Source organism: Odocoileus virginianus, chromosome 17 (assembly GCF_023699985.2).
Source record: "Odocoileus virginianus isolate 20LAN1187 ecotype Illinois chromosome 17, Ovbor_1.2, whole genome shotgun sequence".
In the NCBI taxonomy this organism is placed as follows: domain Eukaryota; kingdom Metazoa; phylum Chordata; class Mammalia; order Artiodactyla; family Cervidae; genus Odocoileus; species Odocoileus virginianus.
In genome coordinates this window covers 58,345,591-58,356,732 of record NC_069690.1, presented here as the reverse complement: position 1 = coordinate 58,356,732, position 11,142 = coordinate 58,345,591, and positions in this window count along the sequence as shown.

The following is an 11,142-nucleotide window of genomic DNA, read 5'->3' as shown; positions in this document are numbered from 1 at the left end:
AAGCAGTGAAACAGTTCTTTTATGGAATAAACATTTATTGAGAACCAGGAGCTGTGTAAAGCAGCTACAGTTTTGTAGATGGAGAAAAGCTGAGGTTACCTTCATCTTCTGTTTTAAAAAAGATAAAAGAATGAGAGAGAGACTTAGAGTAAAACAGCAAATCTTTTCTTTTATTGAAAAATACCTATTTGTATAAAGGCTGAGCAGCAAAGAATTGATGCTTTTAAATTGTGGTGCTGGAGAAGACTCTTGAGAGTCTCTTGGACTGTGAGGAGATCCAACCAGTTCATCCTAAAGGAAATCAACCCTGAATATTCATTGGAAGGACTGATGCTGAAGCTGAAGCTCCAATACTCTGGACACCTGATGTGAAGAGCTGACTCATTGGAAAAGACCCTGATGCTGGGAAAGATTGAGGGCAGGAGGAGAACGGGGTGACAGAGGATGAGATGGTTGCATGGCATCACCAACTTGATGGACATGAGTTTGAGCAGGCTCTGGGGGTTGGTGATGGACAGGGAGGCCTGGCATGCTGCAGTTCATGGGGTCACAAAGAGTCGGACACGACTTATCAACTGAGCAAAAACCTTAGATGATCAATCATTTCATCCAGTGTTATTACTCTTTATTCATTAAAACAGGTTCCCAAGGTATTACTATTTGAAAAACCTGTTATTGCTAATTGAAATTACTTCACACACATGTGGAAAAAGAGTCCTAACAAATGTCTTGAGGATGTAACACTTCATACTTCACCAGGTGCTTAGAGGATTCCATTCATTCGTTTATTATTCAACAAAATGTACCACGTTCCAACCCTGCTCTAGGCGTTGTGCCTTATGGTCTGAAGTCAGGGACTTTCATCATGTAATGGGACACGTGAAAGGAACTGCTTTTCTTGAATTTCTTCTTTAAAAGTCACTGTGTCGTTTCCACGGAAACCATAGAAACTTTAAATGCAAACATATGAGAACAGAAACATGGCTCAGATGATTTTCCCAGCTGCAAGAGACAAACTCCTTCGCTGTTTAGGTCTAGTGTGGAATCATCCGTGTGCGAGCTCCAGAACTAGGTCTCCTCGGACCTGTGTGAGTGTGGGTCACAGTCCTGTCTGACTCTCTGCGACCCCAGGGACCATAGCCCGCCAGGCTCCTCTGTTCTGGGGATTTCTCAGGCAAGAAGACTGGAGTGGGTTGCCATTTCCTTCTCTGGGGATGTTGCTGACCCAGGGATTGAAACTGGGTCTTCTGCATTTCAGGGAGATTCTTGCCATCTGAACCACCAGGAAGGCTAAAAGTCCGACAGACTTGGACTAAAATGAATTGTCTACGAGGTTCTTAATAAACTTTGTTGGTAAACACGGAAGCAGGACATGGAGCCACGGATGTGTTTATTTTACTGAGAAAAGGCTTTGTGGCAGTCGGGGGAGCAATTTTGGTGGCACATTCTTTTTTTTTTAGTGATCACACCCAGATGATTCTTCTTATAAAAAGTGCATCATAAAATCTCCAACACGGCCCTCAGAAGGAAAACAGAGTTCAAATAAGATAATGGAGGTTTTCCCTGGATCTTCCTAAAAGGGGAAGCATGTCGTTGATAACATTGAGACAACCTCGCCTGAGAACCGGAGAAGCCAACGATTTTTGGGGAAAACAGGAGAATCCAGGACTCTGGAGAACATCCTGGTGCTGACAAGATTTGGAAGGATTGAAAGCGACCAGAGTAATCGGGGTTTTTTTTTCTGAGTGATCCCATCTAGAAGGGGGAAAGGGAATGTATGTTCAGTGGGTTAGTCACGACACACAGACACACACACCCCCCTATATGGACCACATCCATCTATGTTTGATCACACACATTATCCACACATTACTATTTTGATTTTACATCATATATTGTACTAATTGAATGCTGCCGAATTCCAGAGCCATTATTTTTTCCACTATATATTGATGTTCCGGGAACCAGTCAACTGAAAACTTTAAAAAAATCAAACCGTGTGAACTTGAGCAAATTCTTTAAGGTCTCTGGGCTTCATCTGACCATTTTTAAAGAGTGGAATCCTAGCAATCTCACTGCCCATCTTCAGAGGTTGCTGAAAAATCCAGTGAAGTAATCAAGCAAAGGTGCTCCATAAGCTATAAGAGATATACAATAATGGTATTGTAAACGTACTTTATAAACATAAGAACCCAATGTCTTCATTTTATGATTGTTTGAGGAAACAAAAGGAAATTACTGAAACGTGACTGTTGATTTAAGCTAGGTCAAAAAGAATGCAAAAAATGTATTATTGCAATTTAATAAAATTAACAATGTCTTTGAAACAGTGAAGTGTTGTTGATTGCTTAGGTTGAATGCTGAGTACAGGGGATTCTCATTGCTTTTGTGTGTTTGAAATTTCTCATCTCAACAGAAGTATGAAAAAGAGTTGTTTGACTGTTAACGCTTAGGTAGGATGGTGCTTAAGAACAAGGGTTCAGTAGCCAGAACACCAGAGCTCGAATCCCGCTTCCGCTAGTTCCATCCCTCTAGCTGTGTGACCTTCAACCTGTTACCTGACCTCTCTATAAGATGCCATCTATAAGATGAGGATAATCACAGCACCGACGTCATAGGCTTGTTTGGAGAATTAGACAGGTTTGTATTTGATAAGCACTTAGTACATTGTGTGTTTGGCAAAAGAAAAACCTCTGGGGCTCTGACTAGCTACTATTGTTTACAAAGAACACCTGGCTCCGAAATGTCAAACAGCCGAGCGTCACGGAGCGAGTGAGGACTTTGCCTGGCTTCGATTCTGGGTCAGGCTGCTCTGAAAGCTTGGCTCTAAGTGCCAGGGCTCTTTCCCGTGGGCGAGCTACCGTAACCCAGCCAAGTCCTAATGCGACAAGTGATACCACGCTGACTCTAGTTTTAAAGGCATCTGGGAGGGCTGGGGCACTGCGAGGCGGGCCTGTCTGCTGGAGGCCCAGCAAGGGAGTACTAAGAGGGGTGCTGGGGGACACTCCCTGGGGGCCCCAGACCTTTCTGGAAGGGCCTTGAAGGGGACTGGAGCTCTCTGGGGTGAAGGTGGGGCCCGAGGATCACGGTGTGGACTGTACCTGGGCCTCTTACTCCAGGTGTGTGCGCGCATCTTGAGTCACTCAGTCATGTCCGAGTCTCTGCGACCCCACGGACTGCAGCCCACCAGGCTCCTCTGTCCATGGGGTTCTCCGGGCAAGGACACTGGAGTGGGTTGCCATTTCTCCCTCCAGGGGTCTTCCTGACCCAGGGATGGAGCCCGTGTCTCTTATGTCTCCTGCATCGGCAGGCGCGTCCTTTACCACTGGTGCCCCTTGGGAAGCCCTTACTCCAGGGAGATGGTGGGGAAGCTGCTATGGGTGTTCCAGGTGCCGTTCTGGGAGTTTTATACCTGTCGGCTCATCTGAGAGTCGGCTTTAAGCCGGATTCTCTTGGACCACCCACAGCACCTCCGCAAGCTTGAATCCTCCTTATGTTGCACATTGGTCCTGTCTGACCCTCATCTGGGTGCCCAGGGAGGCAGGTCACTCTTGCACAGTCACCAGGGGGAGCCTGACAGCCCCCCCCCAGATGCGCTCTGGGAAGAGAAGACTAGAGGAGGGCCTGTGGGTCTCAGCCCTTCTCCCCACCGCAGAGAAGACGCTTGGAGACCCAATGCAGACTGCTGTCTGGGCTTTTCTGCTCGGGCTACTAATGCCCGGGTGAATCAGACATGCGGCCAGCGTCTGCTCGCCCGGGGACCCTGTGGTTCATCTCTTCCGCCTTGGCCATTCATTCTCCCCTCGGCAGGCTCCTGGGGTGACTGTACTTTCCTCTTCGTGTTTATGCTGACTGCCTGTTTGTGGTTCTGGCCTCCCAGGCGCCCTCTGTGAAGGCTGGGGATGGGCGTCTTCTCTCGTGACTGTTAGTCAAGCATCTGCTCACAAGACGTCGTGCCCGGAGGGGCTGCAGAAGTGCTTATTTACCAGAGTACTCTACCCGGGGAGCTGGTCTGACCAAACCTTCAATCACACCTGATGCAGGCAGTCAGGTCAGTGCCAGGCGCGGGTAAGGAGCTCCTGCTGCGCTCCGAGCGCGGAGCTGCCTCTTTAAGTGACTAAGACGCGGTCTGGGCCTCCAGAGCCTCTCAAGTCAGAGACCCGGGAGCAGCCTCTCCCGCCTTGCCCCACCTTCCACCCTCCGGTGGGCACCATTAGTCCTGAAACGTGTCATCAGCAATTTCTTCCCAATAATAAAATACCAAATGAGGATGACTTATTTTTTAAAAATATGTTTGAGTGGATTCAGAGTTATTTTTATAATCCCCCCTCATCATCTTTCTAGCATTCTGTGTGAGTGTGAAACGTTGCTGTTGTCAACTTTTGTTTTCCCTTCTGATGCATGTGCCGCCTCCCACCCCCCGCCTGCCCCCCGGGGCCCGTGTAAGACGTGGTCGCTTCATTCCAGCTGAAGCCAAGGAGGCCAGGTGGGGGTGTGTGTCAGCCAGCCTCCCAGCCCCCGCCGGTGCGACACCGGGAAGCCTCCCAGCTCCTGCCCGGGGACATCCTCACCAATAAAGCCTCTCTGAATGCACGTCATTCTTGGTGACAGAATCACAGATCCGTCTTTTTTTTTAAGACATTTAAAAAAATCTTCATTGATTGATTCGTTTATTTTCTGGCTGCAGCAGGTGGGATCCTCGCTGCACAGACTCTCTGGCCGTGGCGCGGGGGGCTTGGTAGTTGCGGTGCTCTGACTTAGTTGCTCCGTGGATTCTTAGTTCCCTGACCGAGTCCCTAGCATTGCAAGGCAGATTCTTAACAGCTGGACCGGCAGGGAGGGCCCCCACAGATCCACCTCGGATGGGGCGAGGGAAATGCATTCTGATGAGGAAAGAGCACGGGAGAGTGCTCGGGCGGGTAGATTTCCGCAGGGTCTGGACAGGTCGGCACCACCGGGACAGCGAACTGTGGGTGCAGGGCCACCCCGCAGTAAACAGAATGCGCAGAGCTGCAAACGGGGGAGGCGGCCACGCGTGCAGGGTCCTCTGAGTCGCCCAGGGTGGGAAGGAAGGTGGCCGGCAGGCTCTACGCGAAGTCGGCAAGATAGACGGCTCTCGATAGGACATGGGGGTGTTCTGACCTCATTCTGCGTACAGTGCAGAGACAGCTGAGCCCCCCAAACAGGACATTACCTTGTCTATTTCTGTGCGCCAAGTGCGCAGACTCGTTCTGGAAGGGTCCTCGAACGTGATCAAACATGTCCACTTTTTAGGGCTTTGAAGACATTACTATTTCTAAGTGCCAGCTATTTCTCTGGAGCCAATTAGTTTGGGTTAAAAAAGTGGCTCTGTCACTTATTGGCCATAGACCTGGGTTCACTGTGCCTCAGTTTCCTCATCTATAAAATGGGGACGATAGAGTATTTATGTCATGGTTTTGTTACTAAACATTAACTGCATTAAAGTATCCACAATAAGGGATTTTCCTGGTGGTCCAGTGGTGAGGACTCCTGCAGGGGGCAGGGGTTTGCTCCCTGCTAGGGGTGCGAAGGGGCTTCCCGGGGCCTCAGTGGTAAGGAGTCCGCCTGCGATGCAGGAGACCTGGGTTCGATCCCTGGGTTGGGAAGACCCCCGGGAGGAGGGCATGGCAACCCACTCCAGTATTCTTGCCTGGAGAGTCCCCATGGGCAGAGGAGCCTGGCGGGCTACAATCCATGGGGTCATGAAGAGTCGGATACGACTGAAGCGACTTAGCATGCACGCAGTAGGTATTCTATGCACATCTCATTTCATTCTCTTTCTTTTTTTTTGGCTAACTCCTTTTCTTTTTATTGTTTGGCTGCATCAGGTCTTAGTTCCCACATGTGGGATGTTCTTTGTGGCCTGTGGGGTCTAGTTTCCGGACCAGAGATCGACCCTGGGCCCCTGCATTGAGAGCACAGTCTAAGCCGCTGGGCCACCAGGGAAGTCCCTTGTCTCATTCTTCGGAGTGTAACTGAAAGTCACATGGATGCTCAGTGGCGGAGACAACATTCACATCTAAGCCTGACTTCAAGCCTCTTACTCTGCTCAGCAAAAGCCACTGCTTAAGGCCCAGGGGAGGGCTTCTGGCAAAACTTGAACTTGAACCCCTGGCTTCCTGTCTGTGAAGTCTAGTGGAAGCTGCCACGGAATCCACTGGAGATGCAAGTCACTGGACTGGCTGCCTCCCTGGGCTGTGCTGTCTGGGACACAGCTGGCCCTCAAGGCTGAGAAATCCCAGCCTCGGTCCTGGCCAGCTCAGGTTGGCTGGACCAGCGTGATCTGATCCTTCTGAGCGCTCCAGTTTCGACGCAAGGAGACGTGCACTTTCCACCCCAGGTGCCTGGAAGTTCAGCTGGAGAGTCCATTATCCCGTGACCAGCCTGCCAGACACATGCTCTGCTGTTCCCTTCCTTCTCAAAGTTTCCTGGCGACCGCCGCACCCTCTGTCCGTGCCCCCCTCAGTCTGAACGTGGGGCTTGGGAAGCGTGGGGAGGAAGGATGGATGCTGGGTCCATGATACAGGCGTGGGGCTCGGACCCAGGTAGGACCCCCTCCCTTGTCTGTCATCCCTGTTTAGGACACAGAAGCAGAAGGCCTGCGGTAAGGAGGGGGTTTTCTCATGATGCCTTTCTGACCTCTGGCAGCTTGAGTTGTTGCAAGACTGCAAAAGAGCCAGAGCCAGCAGATTTTTCCAGTTGCTTCGGGGGGCAGCCGAGTAAGTCCTGGTGTCACATGCCTGAGCGTCCGCTTCTTGGAATGAGGGCCAGCTGCCAGACAGCCGGCGGCTCTGGAGTGAGGGGTGCCCGCCGTGTGCGGGAAACAGAAAACCCCACCCGCCCGTGCTGGCTTACATTCCTCTGCGTGCTGCCGAAAGGAGGCAGAAAGGGGAGAGGAAATTCCTTTTTCTTCAAAGGTTTTCTCTCAGGGGAATCTTTGTCCCTGTAAATAAGTGAGGATGATCTTTTAAGTACTGAGTTATCAGAGGTTAGACATCCCATGGAGGATTAGACATGTGAAATCCTATCAGTGTAGTCATGGCGACCACATGCTTTTCTAAATCTTTGCTGGAATGTGTTCTGTAGCTGCATCTGTGCCTTCAGAAACCCAGACACTCATCACAGAGGAAGCAAATTAAGATTAATCATATCTAGCGTGTCAATAACTGTAAGTGGGCTAAGTAGCATTGTTTCTAAAACACGACGGGATCACAAAGCTGAACCCAACTGTAAGCTGAGAAAAGAGACATCGGAAAACAAAGTGACTCATAGGGGTTGAATGTAAAGAATGGGAAAGGCAGGGCAGGCAAAAAATAAGTTAAAACACAGTATGAATCTTCATCTTGGCGTCAAAGTTAAAGTAATTGAAGAGCATTAAATGAAACAAGGAAGGTACTTTACTGTTTCAAAGAGAACCACATTTAAGGGCTCACGAATAGGTCCCGAGGTCTCTGGTGCTGGGAAGATTGTTTTCCTTTTTGTTTTCTTTCTTTCTTTCTTTCTTTTTTTATCCAGCACTTTGGCGTAAACAAATTAGAATTTATTGAGAGTTTTGAAAAACCAGGGGATTTAAAATTTAAAAAGCACTCCATTATTTCTAGTTTCTCTTGTAAAATTAGAACATCTGATCAAGGTGGGAATTGCCAAACTCTGTTCTGTGAGCCAAATCCAGTGCACCATCCTAAGAAATTCACACCAGAGGAATCTTTGCCAAGACCCAGGGAACTGGAACTCCTAGACCCAGAACATCCGAACTCCAGAAACTTGAAGACAGAGGGGAAAAAAAACAAACCCTTGAAAACAGCAGGAGAGATGTAGCACCTTAACTGTGGTTTCTTACTGGAAACGGCGGAAGCCAGGAGGAGATGGCATGATATTTTTCAGGTGCTGAAAGAAAAGAGCTGTAAATTCACTATTCTGCATCCAGGGAAAACATCCTTCAGGAAGAAAAGAAAAAGCAAGTTTGCTGGATACAGGGTCAGTTTGGAAGATCAGCTGGATTCCCATAAGGTTGCTGTTATTTAATCACTCAGTCCTGTCAGACTCTTTGCGGCCCCACTGACTGTAGCCCGCCAGGCTTCTCTGTCCCTGGGATTTCCCAGGCAAGAATACTGGAGAGGGTTGCCATTTCCTCCTCCAGGGGATCTTCCCCACCCAGGGATGGAACCTGCATCTTCTGCGTTGCAGGAGGATTCTTCACCTCTGAGCCACCAGGGAAGCCCTCCAATGTATACAAAAGACAAGTAGATAATAAACTTTTAAAAAATGGCGCTTTTCTGCTGACATCAAAACCATTAAACAAAATCTAGGGATATATGTAACCGAGATTTTAATAGTTTTACAAAGAAAACAGCAAAAACACAATTGTCTTAGTTTTCTGGGTCTACAATGAAAAATTTCCAAAGTCTGCATTGCTTAAAACAAGCTATGCTTGTTAAGAAAGAAAAAAGAGTCCAGTCTCCTGTGTGGGAGCTTTTTCAACCCCAGTTCCTCAAAAGCAGTAATCCTTACAGAAAAATGAATTGAGTAACTCTGATCTGAGTCCAGTTTGAGTAAACTCCAGGAGTTGGTGATGGACAGGGAGGCCTGGCGTGCTGCGATTCATGGGGTCGCAGAGAGTCGGACACGGCTGAGCGACGGAACTGAACTGATCTGAGTCCTCCCAAGGCGAGTGCAAAGCTAGGTGGCTTATAGATGCAAAGCAGAGAAGTCAATGCCTTATGTGCAACAGATGCCTCAGGGACAGACGCCCTAAGGTGGGGACGGATCGCAGGCGGAGAAGAGCGGGCAGGTCAGGGTCCCTTCTGGAAGTGTGGGGAGCGAGGGCGCGGAGGGTGAGATTGAATCTCCCTACCCAGTCCCCAGGACCATGGAGTTCATTTCCAGGTACTGGAGGTTGGTTACCTAGAGGGTGAGACGGGCTGGGAGGTGGGAGGCAGGTTCAGAGGGAGGCTGTTGCTCAGTGGCTCAGTTGTGTCCGAGTCTTTGCAACCCCATGGACTGCAGCCCACCGGGCTCCTCTGTCCTTCACTGTCTCCCAGAGTTTGCTCAAACTCATGTCCATTGAGGGGATGATGCCATCCTACCATCTCACCCTCTGTCGTCCCCTTCTCTTCTTGCCCTCCGTCTTTCCCAGCATCAGGGTCTGTTCCAATGAGTGGGATCTTCACATCAGGTGGCCAGAGTACTGGAGCTTCAGTTTCAGCATCAGCCCTTCCAATGAATAATCTGGGTTGATTTCCTTTAGGATGGACTTTTAGGTGAGCAGTGGCCAGTACAATCAAGGAGCTGGCTGGAGGCCAGTTCTGCCCTTTGCCATCTCCTCTGTGTGGCCCGTCAGCGTGGCCCTAGACCCCTAGGAGGTCTCAGTCGTGGCGTCTGGCCTGATGGTACCCGTGGTTGTACAAACAGGACCCACACTGTGGGGTCTTGGTGCGTTGGGCTCACTGATGAAGTTGAGAAGATGGACATAGGACATAGGCCTGAAGAAGAGGCGGCCACCCAGTGAGACCTCAGACTTCTTCAGCAGGTCTGCAGGCCTGCGTGGCGGAAGGCCCTAAACCTGCATCACCCAAGAAAGAGAAAGAGTGTGTGTTGGGTTCAGTTGCTTTAGTCATGTCTGACTCTTTTGCAACCCTATGAACTGTAGCTCCTTAAGTTCCTCTGTCCATGGGCTTTCCAGGCAAGAACACTGGAGTGGGTTGCCGTTTTCTCCTCCACGGGACCTTCCCGACACAGGGATCGAACCTGTGTCTCTTGTGTCTCCTGCATTGCAGATGGGTTATTTACTGCTGCACCACCTGGGAACCTGGTTATCCATCATCATTTTCATTTGCCCATGCAGTATGCATTCCTGGGGACTTAGCTCTGAAGCCCAGCACGTGATGGTCAGCGGAGGAAGGCAAGTGTGGAGGGTTTTCTTGACGGGAAGCCTGTGTGAACGTAACCTGTGATGATACTGTGACTCTGTTTTGGAATCAGCAGGACCTCGAGGGCTCTGGTTACTGAGAAAGAGCTGTGTCTACACTTCAAACGAGGAAACGAGATCACACCGTGATGGTTTCTTAAGTCCATTTAGGAGGAAGGGAACATGGCCGAGCTTTTCTGTGCTGCTCTTCAGACCTCCTGGTCTTCCTCTCTCCTAGTAGACGATCGCGCCAGCCTGGGAGGCGGGAAGAGGAACCACCGTGAAACCACGTAGACTGTGTGTTGATATTCAGAATTGGTTGATTACGTCAATTCAGCCTTCAGGAACAGTTGGTTTCGAAGAAGATGGTTCAACCAGAAACACCTAAAGGCGTTGAGATCAGATTCATTCAACCAGCCCTTCTACTACTGAGGCAATCCAAGAAATGTTGAGATTATGTTTTTTCTTTCTCTAGAAATGAGGAGGGTCCAAAAACTTACTGCATGCCCTTGTGTAAATTGCTAAACCTCACTAAAGTGTTAGTGTTGTCTCGGGTTTAAGTGGGGGAGATAATTGCACCTTCTCAAAGAGTTTTCGAGAGGATGTGCTGAGAAAAACCTATGTAAAGTGCTGAATATAGTGCCTAGAACACAGCCTTGTTCAAAGATGAACGATTATGGAGGCTTCCTTTTAAGAAAACTTTACCAATTAGTTGTGACGCTCTGATCCTGGACCCTTCACCATCTTGGAAACGTCCTATTGGCTTGATTTTATTTTCGAATCTTTTTTGTTTCACTTTAAGGGCATTTGAGTACAGAGCATGGTTAAGACTCTGAACCAGGATCGCTTCTGCACTGGAGCATGTTCTAATTAACTGTCTGACAGCGCTGGTGTCTTGAGGGTGAATCAGGAAGATGAACAATGAACTTGGGAATCCTGGCATGAGATCTGTGCAGGGTTTGCTGCTGTTGGCAGAAGTAGCTATGCTTCTCCAGGTGATGTGCTGGGCACCACACCCTAAAGGAAGGAGTTACAGAGTCTTCTCTGCTTTTGCCTAAAAGAAAGCAGTTTACTCTTTCCTCACTGTGAGAACTCCAGGCATATTGCATGACCATCCAGAGCCAGTGAAAGCAAAGCTCGCTCACTGCATCCCTGGAATAACTGAGAATCTGCCCTTGAACTTCAGAGATGGTGGCTCCCAGGATGTCTGTGCG